We start from the raw sequence: 15913 nt of genomic DNA, 5'->3' as shown, positions 1-15913 counted from the left end.
TGCATATTCAATTAGGAATGGCTAAGTAGGCATTTTAACCATTGCAATTACTCTCAATTATCCTCAGTGCTGCAGCCCTGGAATACCTTGGACAGCTCAGGATGCCACTTTCCACCCAAGGAGCAGTGGGAACACAAACTGCCTCAGCTGGGACCTGCAAAAGTTCCTAATTTCCAAAATTTCACCCCAGGCTGGACTTCAGTGGTATATTTACCCCTGAAGGAAATGGAAAATCAGTTATTTTAATGATGGAGGAATCTGAGTCGAGTCTGTGTAGAGGTTCAAGCTCGCTTTCATGGACTGACTGAAAAAACAAATCTCCATTATGATAAATAAAATAAAATAAAATAAAATAAAATAAAATAAAATAAAATAAAATAAAATAAAATAAAATAAAATAAAACAAAATTTGGTCTTCAAAGGGAATGGCCTGCTGTGCTTCCTAATGAGAAAGTCCAGGAGATCCTACAAAGAGTTTAAAATCACATGCAATCAATGAACACGAGTCTGAATCCTCTTCCTCTCTGGGACACCCATTTAGGAAAGGATTTTAGCATGTGTTTATCTCCATTCCTGTGAGTAAAGCACTTGCAGCACTGGAGTTGACAGAATTGATGTCTTTTTTATAAATCTAAGCATGAGTCTTGCTAAAAAAAAGTTGGATACCCTTCTTGAGGCTCTGGCATTTCCAGAGCTGAGGTTCCATGCACCAGACAGGGCCTGGTGATGAGCAAAACTGGCTCAGAGTGTAATGCTTTGAGATTAACAGGCAAATAATTTTGTTTTCTTGAAACTGGTGTGAAAAACAGGAGCACTGACGGAGGAGAGAAAAGAAATTGTGTAATTCACCAGTGGTTAGAGGAAAGAAATCCAGGGCAGCTGGTGAGTGTGGACTTGGCCTTCAACGGCAAGTGCAAAAAAATCAGGTGAAATGCCCCTCCCTGATCACCAAATATCCCATGTAGCCACTATACACAACCATCAATAAACAAAACCATCAAAAATTCTTTTTCCATTCAAGAGAGAGGGGGAAATGTAAGAAATAGATCTATAAAAAATTCTCAAAACCTAACAAAAACTCATATAGTATACATCTGTATACAAACCTTAAAATAAAAAATATTAACTTAAAAATACCATAAAATATTACAAACATTGTTAAAAAAGAAATTAAACTAAAAGCAAGCTTAAAATAATAACCTTACAATTAAGACTAAATGCTTCAGAGAAATAAAACTATAAAAAATACATTATAGTAAGACCCAGAAAAGTAATTTAAAATTATTAGCTTTAAAACATTTATAATATAATATAACAAAACCAAAACTAATAAGCAAAAAACCACTTATAATATGTTATAACTCATAATAATGCAAATGATAACATCTGTATTATCTCTGTACCCTTCTCATAAAACTAAAAATAGAATAAAAGTTTTTAAAACACCTCTCAATTACCCCATCTCTAAATCAAAAGAAAGTATAATCCAGCATTCCACATGTTCATGGATGGCCTGACAGCAGGAACAGAGGGACAAACAGACATTGTCCTGCTTGGAGAAAAAACACTCTCCTGCTGTGGTATTCACATTCTCTGAACAGAGTGACACATAATTCTCTCTCCCAGGATTTTTCCTGGGAAAGGCAGTGAGAAGCTCAGAGAAGAAGAGAAAACAATTCTTATCTCCATTCACTGCTCCTGTTGTTTTTGCACGTGTGGAATGTGTTATGGGCGTTGTTTACCCAAAGTGATTTGTTAATTGGACACTGGTGAGGGTTGTTTTGATTTCTTGGCCAGTTGGGTCAAAGCTGTGTCCTGGCTGTCTCAGACACTTGTCGCAGACATTTATCCACAGAAATCCTTTCTTTCGGATTTCTGTGTCTTCGGGAGGCCAGAGGCCTCCGAAGACAAGGTAAACAATTATTATCAGCTGCTGTGGAATGCAATAGGATTCACCTTGATTGGCTCATTTTCTATGTTTATAATTAAGGGCCAATCATCAGTGCAAGCCAGGGGACTGAGTCCCTGGACACAACTTTGTTTTGGTTTCTTTTCTATCTCTTCCTAGCTAGCTAGCTGCTCTGCAAAACCTCTCTCTATATTCTTTTAGTATAACTATAATGTATTATATATAATATCTTAATAAATATGCCTTCTGATTCAAGAAACAAGATTCACCGTCTCTCTCTCACCAGCAGCGCCCACACAGGTCGCAGTAATAGACACTCACAGATTTTTCTTTAGTATTCTTTGGTATAATATTCTTTAGTGTAGTATCTCTTTAGTATGTAATTTAGTATAGTATTAGTGTAATATGGTATAGCTGAGTAAAGCAATCACACACACAGAATAATGAGGTTGGAAGAGACCTCTAAGGTCATCAAGTCCAACCTATGCTCTATTACAGCGTCCCGAGTGGGTCGCTGCTGGTGAGAGAGAGACGGTGAATCTTGTTTCTAGATCAGAAGGCTGGATTTATTGATCTATGATATATAATACATTATTACAATACTAAATAGGAATAAAGAGAGAGGTTTGCAGAGCTGCTAGGCTAGCTAAGAATAGCAAGAAAGAATCTATAACAAAGTTGTGTCCAAGGACTCTGTCCCTAGCTTGCACTTTGTGATTAGCCCTTAATTATAAACTTAGGAACATGAGCCAATCAAGATGCCCCTGTTGCATTCCACAGCAGCTGATAATAATTGTTTACCTTCTCTTCTGAGGCCTCTGCCTTCCAGAAGACACAGAAATCTGAAAGAAAGGATTTCTGTGAAAAAATGTCTGCAACAATGCTCAAACACCTCAACCAGACTATAGTGCCAAGCGCCATGTCCAGTCTTTTTTTTTAAACACATCCAGAGATGGTGATTCCACCACCTCCCTGGGAAGAGCATCCCAACACTTTATTATTCTTCCAGTGAAAAATGTTTCCCAATTGTTCAGCCTCCTGAATCAGGGAGTCAGAGGACATTATTCCCTGGCTGGGGGTGCCCTGCATTGATGTCCCTGCCTCTGGGAGTCCTGGAGCCAGGCTGAGGGGAGCTGGCAGCCTCAAAGTTCTCCTGGAAATGACCGTGCCCAACAACCAAACCATAAAAAAACCATCTGCTGCCTCCCTGCATGGGGCCAGAGGAGAACTTGGCTTTTTGAAGAGCAGGATTTCCCCTGTGAGGCTATGGAAACACATTCACAATAAAGTGCAGTCTCTGCATCATCAATCCAGGATTCCTGAACTGCCCTCTGAAGGATTTTGGAAGCACCTGACTCCCTGTGTTTCCAGGATCACGTAATTTTCTAATTTAGATAGTCTGAATCACACATGGGGCAAGAAGCCTAAATTTTAGGTGCTGCAATGCTACATTTAAGGTGTCTAAAAGGAGAACTGAATATAGGTCTCAGTATCTAATGTGTGGGTTAGGTACAAATCACTACCAGGTTCTAAATTACAGGGTGAAGATAATTCCAGGCTCCCATCATTTCAGACTAATTAGTGCACATTAAATTTCATCCTTGTCAACTGGGAAGAGCAATGCAAAATCAGCCACTTTGGGGTTTGTTTGAATCTTTTTCTGCAAAGGATCACACAAGGCTTGGCAGTAGGAACAGGGCCAGAGATCTTCCCCCCCAAATATATGAGAAGAGGATGTAAAATATATGAGGAGTGGATATGAAATATATGAGGAGAGGATGTAAAATATATGAGGAGAGGATACAAAATACATGAGGAGAGGAATGCAACTCTTAACCTGAACCAGGTTCTTAACCTGAACTTCCTGATGTCCAAACATCCTCTCTGACTTCTTAATTTGAATGACAATCATTTATATCTTGTTCTGTGCAAGGAGAGATCCTCAACTGATGTTCAGTGTCACTGCACAGTAGGGGAAAGTTGTAAATTTATAATTGACATGTCCTAGGAGCCCATGAGGTTTGGTGACTTGGTGTCTCCCTTGACTTCAGGAGAGCTGGAGAAAGATTTTGGTTTTTATGAAGTTGGCAGCACATTTTAATCATCCAGTTTAACTGTACTCCCCTGTATATTTAATATATTCATATAGACATGTATATATATATATATATATATAATATATGTAAATATATATATATTTAAAGACTGTAGTTCCCCAGTGCATGTCCTTATCCCTTCCAGCAGCTACAGAGCTGCAAAGTCTGAAATAGAAGTGGGTTATTTTCTCCTTGCCTAGGGAACACTAGAGCTGGTTGTGACAAATATGCTATCCCCCCAAAAATATAAGTATGCCCAAAAGAAGCAGGGAACAGCCTCTAAACTTGGACATTAGAATTCTTTTAATTCTTTTGTGTCTGAGAGGATTTTTTTTTTCCTGTTTTTTTTTTTTCTTTTTTGATTCTCACATGAATTAAGGGGTCCCACAAGTGTTCGTAACACCAGTGAGACAGAGCACCAGAAAGTCCCGGAGAGATTTTGTCCAAACCTCAGTAACTGTGTGCGCATTTAACAACCTGAGGCACAAATGGACCAAGAGGGATCCTTGGAGGGTAGAAAGGCACTGCAGAGGGGTCTGGGCAGGCTGGATGGATGGGCCAGTCCTGCCCTTGGGTCAGAACAACCCCAGGGAGCTCCAGGCTGGGCAGAAGGGCTGGGAAAGGCCCTGGGGGTGCTGTGACAGGGGCTGGACACGCGCCCAGGGGTGCCCAGGGGGGCAAGAGGCCCCTGGCAGCTGGGCTGGATGGGGAATTGTGTGTGCAGCAGGAGCAGGGCAGGGATTGTCCCTCTGTGCTGGCTCTGAGAGGCCCCTCCAGGGCTGGGCCCAGTTCTGCTCCTGCAGGAGAGCCCTGGAGGGGCTGGAGCGTGTCCAGGGCAGGGAACGGAGCTGGAAGGGGCTGGAGCCCCAGCAGGGGCTGAGGGAGCTGGAAGGGGCTGAGGCTGGAGCAAAGGAGGCTCAGGGGCCCTCGTGGCTCTGCACAAGTCCCTGCCAGGAGGGCACAGCCGGGGGGGTCGGGCTCTGCTCCAGGGAACAGGGACAGGAGCAGAGGGAGCGGCCTCAGGCTGGGCCAGGGCAGGCTCAGCTGGGACAGCAGCAGCAATTTGCCCATGGAAAGGGAGCTCAGGCCTTGGCAGGGGCTGCCCAGGGAGCTTTGCAGTGCCCATCCCTGCAGGTGTCCCCTGGAGGTGGCACTGACTGCTCTGGGCTGGGCACAAGGTGCCCATGGGGCACAGCTGGCACTGCATGGGCTGGCAGGGCTTTGCCAGCCTCAGGGATTCTGGGATTCTGTTTCTCAGCTGGGATCCCACAGAAGTTGTGCCAAGCACAGAAGGAGATGCTGCATTCAGAGAAGTGGTTACAGGTGAGCTGGAAGATGTCTCAGGCAGGGAACACACCTGGGGCGCTTTTAGGAACCCACACTGAACACAACTTTATCAAGGTCCATTTCTGGATTTGTCCCTTTATCTCTGTCCACAGAACAAGCTCAGCACAGCTCCTGTCACCCTGTGTGCACAGATTTACACACACGTGTGGAGGATTCAGAGTCTCTTGATTTATTTTAGTGATCATTGCTGTGATGGGGAGAACTGGGCAGTGAGCAAAGCAGCACAGACATTTGTACTTAAACATGAGTTAATTGCAGACAAATCTGATTTTATGCACCTTGGCTTCTCTAACTGAAAAAGAACAGAAAAGAATTAGGACACAAGGGAATTTTGGGCTGGGGATTAACCAGTACTAGCTCAGAAATGCACAAGGAGAAACAAGGGATACTGCACAGAGGGGAATCTGTGTGAGGAACATTAATTATTTGTCTCTGTTTGAGATTCTTAGCATTCCTCCTCAAATTCTGATTTCTGGAGACTAAAGTGAAGAAGATGACAGGCTAAGAGTGAAAAGCACAAAATTTGCTTCTGCATCCTCTGCCTCCAATGCAGCTTCCTCAGCAGCCAGAGACAGAGTCCTGCACTAAAAAAATAAAGATTCCTTTGCTCCTGATATTTTATTTCATGCTGTCTTTGCAGGTGGCCATGGTCTTGTCACCATCCAATGCTTCTTCTGTAATGAATCACAATATCTGTGTCCTTGCACTGGAAATAATAATTTGATGGAAGAATTTATACCTGAAAGTGCTTTGGTTTGGGTTTTTTTTCTTGATTATATCTGCTCTCTAGTTCATAAAAATAATGGTGGTGATGATAATAATAACAACTCTTCCTCCAAAATGCCCCTTGCTTTGAGCAGGACAGTGATTTTTAAGGTATTTTGTTGGTAGACTCTGCTTTTCTTGAAAGAGGTAGGATGCAGCATTGATGTGAAAATGTCATTGCATGTTATAAAGAGAAAACTGAATTATGGCAGTGACAATTAGGAGAGCTGGAAAATGTGTATATTAAACTCTGTTTTACACTTCACATTTGGGTGAACAGCTCTCAAGGGTTCTGTCTGAAAAAAGTAATTAAATTTGTGTCTGACTTTAAAGTTACGCCTAAAGTTCTAAACTGAAAAGGAAGTATGTGCTCAACAGATTTGGTCGTCTGCACTTCACAAGCAATTTTATTTGAACTATTTTGAAGCTGAATTTTCATCCTTTCTTTTCTCCTTAGTGTATCTCTTTGTTTTTATCAGCCTAGTCTGTTAAAGTCCCTGCCACAGTGTCCAGATGCTTTCCTTGGTTTCTTCTGCCTGCATTTTGCAGTGCTTCAGTAACAAATTGTTAAACAAACACATTTTGAAGGTGTGTTGCTGTCTGCACGTGGTTGTGAATGAAAGGTGGAAGAAATGTGCCTCCATCTTTCTGGAGGAAATGCCACTGAGTTGGAAAAGCAGGATTGTTCCACAAAGCTGAAGTTACAAGGTCACTTTGAGGTGCTGAACACTGTCACAGACATATTTTCTGAAAAATCCTTTTGCTGGGATCTTTTCTCCTGAGAAGCTGGGAAGCTTCAGCTTCTCTGTGTTTTTTTACTTTGGAATGTGATTTGGAGAATTGTTCACCCAGCATATGAATTGTTTTTACTTGATAACCAATGACAGCCAGATGTGTTGAGGCTGTGAGCAGTCACAAGATTTTATTATTCATTCCTTTCCTTTCTAGCTTTTTGCTTTCTCTTTTCTCTTTCTTTAGTATAGTTTTAGTATATAATTTTCTTTTAATATAATATATATCATAGAATTATAAATCAACCTTCTGAAAGATGGAGTCAAGATTCTCATCTCTTCCCTCATCCTGGGAACCCTCAAACTCCATCACAGAATGCAGGTGATTGATCACCCTTGAAGAAGGAACCAAGATTTTGTGGTGATGCACAGAATAGTTCCTCATGGACCTTGAGCAACCTGATTTAATTTAAGATGTCCCTGCCCATGGCAGGGGATTGGAACTGGCTGATCTTTGAGGTCCCCTCCAACCCAAACCATTCTGGAATTCTATGAGCCAATGGGGTATTTTTATTTTTGAGTAGAAAAGTCCCTCTCATTAGTAGCACATCATTGCAGAGAACATGAAATCATCAGGAAATACTGTCTTTTAGCATTTTATAATACACTGGAACTTCAGCTCTAAAGGAAGTTTTAATGTGTGAATTGTACATGGTTCAAAATTAGGCTGCCAACAGAACCAATTATATCACTTCATTTTTCAATCAGGGCAGCATTTTTGCAGCACTTAATTAAAACATATTTATAACTTAATGGCTGTGACTATTTCATTCTCAGGGTTTGCTTGCCTAGGAGCCAGTGAGGAGATAATTCTGTCTGGGTATTTGGAGCAATCCTTCCTTCTTATTATGGTATGAGTGTACATTCTCATACATGAGGTATGAGAATTTGCAGCACCAAGTATTTACTTCAATAAGATGTGAACAGAGATGTGAGTATTTCTTCTTCAGCCTATCACTGTCCAGATGATCCTTGCAATTATTGCTTTGGGCCTTGTTTTGGCTTTATGGTGGGATTTCATCCGCCAAAGAGTGAGGTGACTTGCCCTAATAGCCACAAGTGTGCGGATCCTGTGGCCCCAAACCTCGTTTGCACTGAAGGTGAAAAGAGGCTGCAATGAGTCTGTGACTCCACAGAGTGCATTGCTGACACTGGAGAGGCTATATAATGTCCTGAACAGCTGCTGAGGACAATTTTTCCCTCTGTAACTTTCCCTAGGATCCTACAAAATAATTGACTTCTCATATGGACAGATTGCAGGCTGGACTCTGAAGTGTGCTCACACTGCAATGTGAAGATTGTTATCAAAGAAGATTATTTCTGTGTTTCTTGGCCAAAAGCCTTTCAATAACCAGGTGATTTGATGGATAATGTTTGGATGAACATGTCACAAAGGACAGTTTTTGTAGTTGAAAAGAATGAGAGGTTTTGGTCTTCAGAGAATCACAGATTGGGTCAGATTGGAAGGGACCACAGAGGGTCCCTGGTGCCACCTCCCTGCTCCAGCAGGGCCATCCCAGAGCACAGGGCACAGAGCTGGGTCCAGGTGGCTCTGGAATGTCCCCAGGAGGAGCCCCCAGAGCCCCTCTGGTCTCTGCTCAGGGCTGGGCCCTGCCCAGGGCAGAAGTTGTGCCTCCTGTGAGGGGAATTGCTGGGCTCAGGCCCTGCCCGTGGCTCTGGGGCCATTGCTGGGCCTGGAGCAGAGCCTGGGCCTGCTCTGAGCTCTGCACACAGGGACAGACACAGGGACAGACACGGGGACAGCCACAGGGACAGCCAGGGCTGGGGCCCCTCTCCAGGCTAAGCAGCCCCAGCTCCCTCAGCCTTGCTTATTTGCAGTATTAATAAATCCATTACGTTCTAAATCAAGTGTGTAACAATCAAGCTTCAAAGTTACAATTAAATTACCTTTTAATCTGTTTTTTCTGTTGCATGATCCATGAAAGCTTCTACTTGATAAACAGTGGAGCTGTTAACAACGGGAAGAATACAAATAGGAGAGAGAAGAATGACAGGCTAAGATCTGCCTGCATGCTAACCAGCACAGGCTGAGCTAACAGGGGGACTTGGGAGAGGGGGAGAGAGAAAGAAAATTTTTTTCATGCTGGTATCCAAAGTTTAAAGCTTGCAGAAAAAAGTTTAAAGCTTTCCCATGTAAGGGCAGCCGCTCACTGGCTGTGCCAAAAGTCTGAGGAGGATTGCGTGTGAGCAGGGGACGTCCTGTCACAGCAGATTCCTGTCTGCTCCTCCTGGCCCAGACTCCATCCTGCACATTGTAAATCAGCATCTGGGAAGGGTTACACTGATGGAGGGCCTGTGCCTGCACAAAAAATTGGACAGATCGGGGCAGAAGTACACAGAAAGCCAAAATTCCCAGAATTCACAGAATGACCAGGTTGAAAGAGACCTCCAAGATCATCGAGTCCAGCCCAGCCCCAACAGCCCAACTGAACCCTGGCCCCCAGTGCCACATCCAGGCTTTGTTAAACACACCCAGGCATGGGGACTCCACCACCTCCCCGGGCACCCATTCCAGAACTTTCTCACCCTGGCTGGAAAAACCTTTTCCCTGCTCTCCACCCTGTATTTCCCCTGGTGCAGCTCGAGGCTGTGTGCTCTGGGTGTGTCAGTGCTGCTGGAGCAAGAGCCCAGCCCCAGGTGAGCACAGGCACCTTTCAGGAGCTGTGCAGAGTGATGGGGGCAGCCCTGAGTCTCCTTTTCTCCAGGCTGAGCACCCCCAGCTCCCTCAGGGCTTCCTCACAGCGTTTGTGTTCCCAGCCCCTCTCCAGCCTCGTTGTCCCCTCTGGATGTGCTCAGTGTCCCAAGGCCCTTCCCAAACTGAGGGGTCAGAGCTGGGCACAGACTCCAGGTGTGCCCTCAGCAGTGCAGGGGCAGAATGACCTCCCTGCTCCTGCTGGCCACAGGATCTGCTCTGGTGAGAGGTATAAATGTGCAATTCTCTAAAATGGAGTGAAAAATGGAATGGCTGCAGGTTTACACCACAGAAATTTGGGATAACATGTCCCAGAGGTGTTTGGATTACTGGCTCATGCTTTTTCATGGATGGGGAAGGGAACACAGCAGGGAGGCCTGGGTGACAAAGGAACACAAGCAGCATGCTTGGGCTGTTTGCAGGCTGGATCTAGATTTTAGTGTGTTTTTCTGGAAACATTTCCACCGGGGATAAACCCTCAAAGTAACTATGCTCTCCTAGATGGCCAGAAGACAATAATAACCAAACTTCTAATTTAATGGAAAAGCTTTCTGATGGGGAAAAGGTGAAAACTGAATTTCAGTGTTTCAGTACCTTGGAACAATCTAGGCTTTCATTTTGGGTCATGTCTCATAATTCAGAAAATCCCTTCTGAATTCTTGGGGTGGGATTATTTTATTCAAGATTTTAGATCCCAATGGATTTTTAAAGCTCTGAAAAAGAAGTAAATATACCCAGTGGGATCTGTAGCAGGAATATTACCCTATATCCTCAGAAAATAATGAGGATTATCTCCAGAGGAGGAGGAGATGTCCCAGATGTCCCAACATCTCTCTAGGCAGTTGCACCACCAAGGAACCAAAGCAACTATGGCTCTTTTGGCTGATTGACAGTGCTCTAGCATTAGGCTGTGCCCCAGTCTTTAGGAGCTCTTTAAAAGTCAGACTTGCTGGGTGTTCCTTACCTGGGTGCCTCTGTTCCTTCAGCTTTTTTGTTTTGTTTTTGTTTTTTGGGTTTTTTGGTTTGTGGGTTTTGGTTGTTTTGTTTGGTTGCTTTTGTTTGGTTGGTGTTTTGGTTTAGTTTTGGTTTGGTTTCTTTGTTGTTTGTTTTGGGTTTTGGTTGTTTGTTTAGGGTTTTGTGGTTTTTTCGTGGTTTCTTTTTTTTTTGAGTGTTATAACAATAATAATGTTCTAATGAGAAATCTAAAAGTTGTTGCATTGGCAGCAGCTGCCCAAGAGCCAGGAGCTGCTTGGTTGTCAGGGCAACACCAAGAACACCCAGAGCAGTACCCGAGGAAAAGCTTCTGCTGACTCTCCCTTTGCTTCTTTTTGTTGGGGAGTGAATGCTTAAGTTCATTTTCAGGGGTTATTTAAAATATCTCACCCATCTAAATGTCTAAAACTCTGGAAATAGACATTAAAATGACTGGTTTTGTAGTACTTCCCTCCCTTTCACTGGATAAATGGAATCAGGAATCATGAAATTAATGAAATTAATTCCACAGAAACACAGAATCAGGGAATGGTTTGGGTTGGAAGTGACCTTAAAGCTCACCCAGTGCCACCCTTGCCATGGCAGGGACACCTTCCACTGTCCCAGGCTGCTCCAAGCCCAGTGTCCAACCTGGCCCTGGACCCTTCCAGGGACTGGGATCCACAGCTTCTCTGAGCAATATGAATATAAACTGAATTCTTTATTGTTTTCACTCTCTATCTCATTTCAAACATCACGGAGCCTTTTGCAAGGCTTCCTCTGGAGACCATTTCTTTCAAACACTCTTAAAGCTGGGCAAACTGAGTGTCATCCTTGGTGCCAGACACCACAACATCTCAGAGCTGCTGCTGGGAGCCAGAGGGGAAATCAGGGCTTTTGGTCCTGCCTGCTGTGAACAGAGGTGAAGGAGCATGGAGAGGAGGAGGAGGAGGAGGAAGATCTCCAGGGCAGAGGAATGCTGGCTGCCATCTCTGGAAGTGTGCAAGAAGTGTCTGGATGTGGCCTTAGGGACATGCTTTGGGGTTATGATGGTGGTGCTGGGGTGATCCTGAAGGGCTCTTCCATCCTTGATGATTCTGGGATTCTTGATGACTCTGTAAATGAAAGTTTACAACAGAAATGCTATTTATGGTGAGGATGGAAACATGAGGCTGTGGTGATGGGGAGGGGAATGGGATGCTGTGCTCTCAAACATGAATTGTAATAAAGGTTGGTGTCCCACTCCAGATAATATTGACCTGTTGACTTACTGTGCTCACTTTCTGCAGTCTGTGCCTTCCAGGTTTACAATATTTTATATTTTGATATGCCTAGACAAGCAAGAAATCATGGTTAATACTGCACTGCATCCATTCCTTTAAATTCTGAGGGGCAGCAAGGTTCCCAGAAACAGCAGCTTGTCAGCTTCCCAGTTACCCATCAAAAATACAGGAGATAGTGGGTTTTAACCCCCAGGGCAGCTGTACCTGGGGTGATGATGCCTGACTGCTCCCAGGGCAGAACTTCTGTGTTATGAGTTCAGTGTTCCCCAGTTCCCCCTCCTGGAGGATGGGACATTCCCCTGTGGTGAGACTCCTCCAATTTCCTTCTCCACTTGATTTCTGTTTCAACCTCAGTTCTCCTTCTCTATTTGACCTCTGTTTTAGGGGGATTTATCACAGGGATCCTAATACACACCTTAGCACTTCTGAGTGGGCATCCAGCAAGACAGGAGACTGTGGTGATGTTCACAGTGGTCCCAGGATGAGGGAAGAGACAAGAATGTTGACTCCATGTTTCAGAAGGCTTGATTTATTATTTTATGATATATATTACATTAAAACTATACTAAAAGATTAGAAGATAGGATTTCATCAGAAGGCTAGCTAAGAATAGAAAAAGAATGATAAAAAAGGCTTGTGACTGACCAAGACAGTCCAGGCAGCTGGACTGTGATTGGCCATTAATTAGAAGCAGCCACATGAGATCAATCACAGATCCACCTGTTTCATTCCACAGCAGCAGATAATTATTGTTTACAGTTTGTTTCTGAGGCCTCTTGGCTTCTCAGGAGAGAAAATCCTAAGGAAAGGATTATTCATAAAACATGTCAGTGACACAAGACCAGTATTTCCTCTCCTGCAGAGGAAAGAAGAGATTTGAGGGGAGAACACACACAGAGGAGAAAGCTGTTATTAAAAGTGATATGCAAAGAAAGCTGTTATTAAAAGTGATATGCAAAGTATTTTTGAAAGATTTGGCTTTTTCTGTCACCTCACCTTGTTTAAGAAATGTCTGGGAATGTTTCTGAATTATATTTTGTCCTCTGTTCCCTGGTTCTCTTTGAGAGCAGCGTGAGTGGGAGTGTCGAATGGATTTGATCTCACTTTAGAGGGAGAGTGTTACATCTTCAAAGAGGGCTGTTTTTCTTCAGAGAGGTTAATCAGTCACTGAAGTTAAAGCAGTGCCAGTGAACACCAAACTGTAATTTCCAAGAGGTGTATTAATAGATGTGGTGAAAGAAATTGTAGCCGTGTTGCGATTTTGGTGTAAATATTTCTTCTGTGACATGTCTAGAGAGCTGGGTGGAATGGAACTGGCAGGAAACCTGGAGAGAGAGAATTTACAAAGGATGGAGGGACAGGACACAGGGAATGGCTTCAAACTGACAGAGAACAGGGTTAGATGAGGCATTACAAAGTAAGGGAGGGCAGGCCCTGGACAGCTGTGGCTGTCCCTGGATCCCTGGATCCAAGGCCAGGTTGGACACTGGGGTTTGGAGCAGCCTGGGACAGCGGATGTGTCCTTGCCATGGCAGAGGGTGACATGGGATGATTTTTAAGGTCTTTTCCAACCCAAACCACTCTGTGATCTCCTGACTCCATGATCCCATGATTCCAGGATTCTTGTCATCTCTAAGTGTAGTTTTACCTGGAGGTGTGAAGAGCCATTAAAACAAGGGTTGTCGATAACTTAAAGATGATTTTTGCACCAAAGCTTTTGAAACAACTCCATGCCAAGCAACATCAACACTTCTTGCAATTTGGCTACTTTTCTCATGTCCTCATAGCCAGATTCTTCAGCTGTGCTTTTGTACACTTAAGTGCACATGATGGAAAGGATTCTTATCTTGTGCTTTGCCAAGTCCTCACCTGGTGACAACAAAATCAGAACTCTATCACATTGCCCTACATAGTTTATAAATGCTAGAAATTACTCCAGTGACCTCCCAGTCTAGGTTTGATTATTTAGGTTTTTCTTTTTCTACCCATGACTCACGAGTGCTTGCTGGGAGGTGGGAATGAGTGCATTATTCTCCAAAATTTATTTGTCTGAAAGAACTTGCTGAGATCAATCACTTGGCTTGACTCCATCCTCTGCTCCTTTGTGTGATTTCAGCAGCTCCAAGGGGCAGCCACCCAGGTCAGGGTGACCATTGGTGTTAGAAGGTCCATTTTAGGGGAATTAATGCTGTTTTGCATAGCCCTGCCACAGTTCTGTGCTGCACCAAATTCTAATTCACAGCATGTAAATCACTTTCCCTCCTGAGCTGAGTGTGTGCTGATGGCTGCTCCACCAGACAAGAAATGGCCAATTATTTACTATCAAACTTAATGGCTTGCCTGAATAAAACATGTGTTAGGAATTCTCTGTCCCAACGTTAGCAAGAAGCTGTCACCAAAGGCATTGTTTTCTCCCAGGGCTGCCTGTCACAAAAAGCAGAATACGGCGGCGTGCTCAGTCTCCGTGACTCAGCTGTCAAAGTTTTATCTCCTGAGCACACAAGAAATATTATTTGTGTAATGAAGCTAATAAGCACGTATCAGAAAGGTTGTATTTCTCCCAGAGATGAAGCAAAACAGTAGTTACAACCCTCAGCAAGGCAGTTCTGTAAAATTCCAGGCACAGAGGAAATGTTTCTTCTGCGGGAACACATTGTAAAGCAGAGGAAATGCCAACTGTGCTGGTTGTTTCCAGGCCCTGAAGCCAGCTCCAGCTGAACAGGAGCTGTGTAAAAAACGGTTTACAGACCAAGGAAATGGACCTGGAGGTGTTTCCAAGCCAGAGTAAGAAATGTTCGTGCTGCAGCAATGAATAAAATGCTGCAGCTATTAATCTTCATCAGTGGAGTGTGTGGCTCTCCCTGGCCCTGCTGCAGAGGGAACATCTTTATCCTGACAAAAACTCACTGGAAGCAGGAAAGTGCCATGAGTCTTTGATGGGAATACATGGCCACATCCACAATCTCCACTCCCAGTGTCATTCCTGATCAATAACTGAAAAATTCCACTACTGAAGCCATAATGACATTTTATCCCAGGCAATTAAAATTTGTGTTGACCCTGATTTTATGTTATTTTCCATCCCACTTGTATTGCTTTCTCTGAGTCTGAATTGAAGGGACTTGAGATGGTGTTTCATGTTCACACTCAGGTGTTTATTATTTCTTATCAGTAAAACAGTCTCACAATGGTGAGGTTTGGCAGCTTTTCATTAGCAAAGCACAAAATGGCCAAACAATCTCTGGTTCCAAGGGCTTTTAAGACTAAACTATCCCATTAGGAACTGACACCTGGATTATTTTCCCTTTTAACCCAATAACTGTTCCCAAAGAGCTGCAATGGGGACTTTTCTGCCCAATTACAAAATGCCACCCAAACCCATGGAGAAGGAGGAAGAAGCAGCATGAAGAAGAAACCCAGGACAACACCCTGTGCCCTCCATCTTGCTTCCATCCACAACACACTAAAACCCCAAAACCTCAATTTCTCACCAACACCTACACTGCTCTCTATAATCTATTTCACACTTTTGTGGATTCCAGTCTATTCTGGAGTTTAGGAAACTTTTTTCATGGATGAGGGTCAGAGTCAGTGCTGCCCTGCGGGTCAGGGCACCCCAGAGCAGACAGAGAAATATTCCCTGTGCCCTGGGTTTCCATAAACTTGTTTTTTTTTTTTTTTTTTCCTATTTAAGTGCTCCATCAGTGGATGCCCCTGTCTTTAGGAGCAAATAATTTTGCATTTTAAATACTTTCTGGTTTAATCGTGTTCATCATCGGGAGCAGCACATGTAGACACCTGGGTTTACAGCTACACACAGTGTTTGTTCTGTGCAGCAGTGCATGGCTTGGGACAAGTTAGATAAGATATAAGGGACCAAGTTGCATCAGAATGTACAGATAATGCCAGTGGAGTGACCTGGGTGTCCCTGCCCATGGCAGGGGGATTGAAAAGAAATGATCTTTGAAGTCCCTTCCAAGCCAAATCATTCTATGATTGCATGGTTCTGTTCAAGCACAAGAAAATATACTGCTACA

This window comes from Ammospiza caudacuta, chromosome 2 (assembly GCF_027887145.1).
Source record: "Ammospiza caudacuta isolate bAmmCau1 chromosome 2, bAmmCau1.pri, whole genome shotgun sequence".
Classification (NCBI taxonomy): Eukaryota; Metazoa; Chordata; class Aves; order Passeriformes; family Passerellidae; genus Ammospiza; species Ammospiza caudacuta.
The sequence above is the reverse complement of the archived record's forward strand: the minus strand, read 5'-3'. Positions refer to the sequence as shown.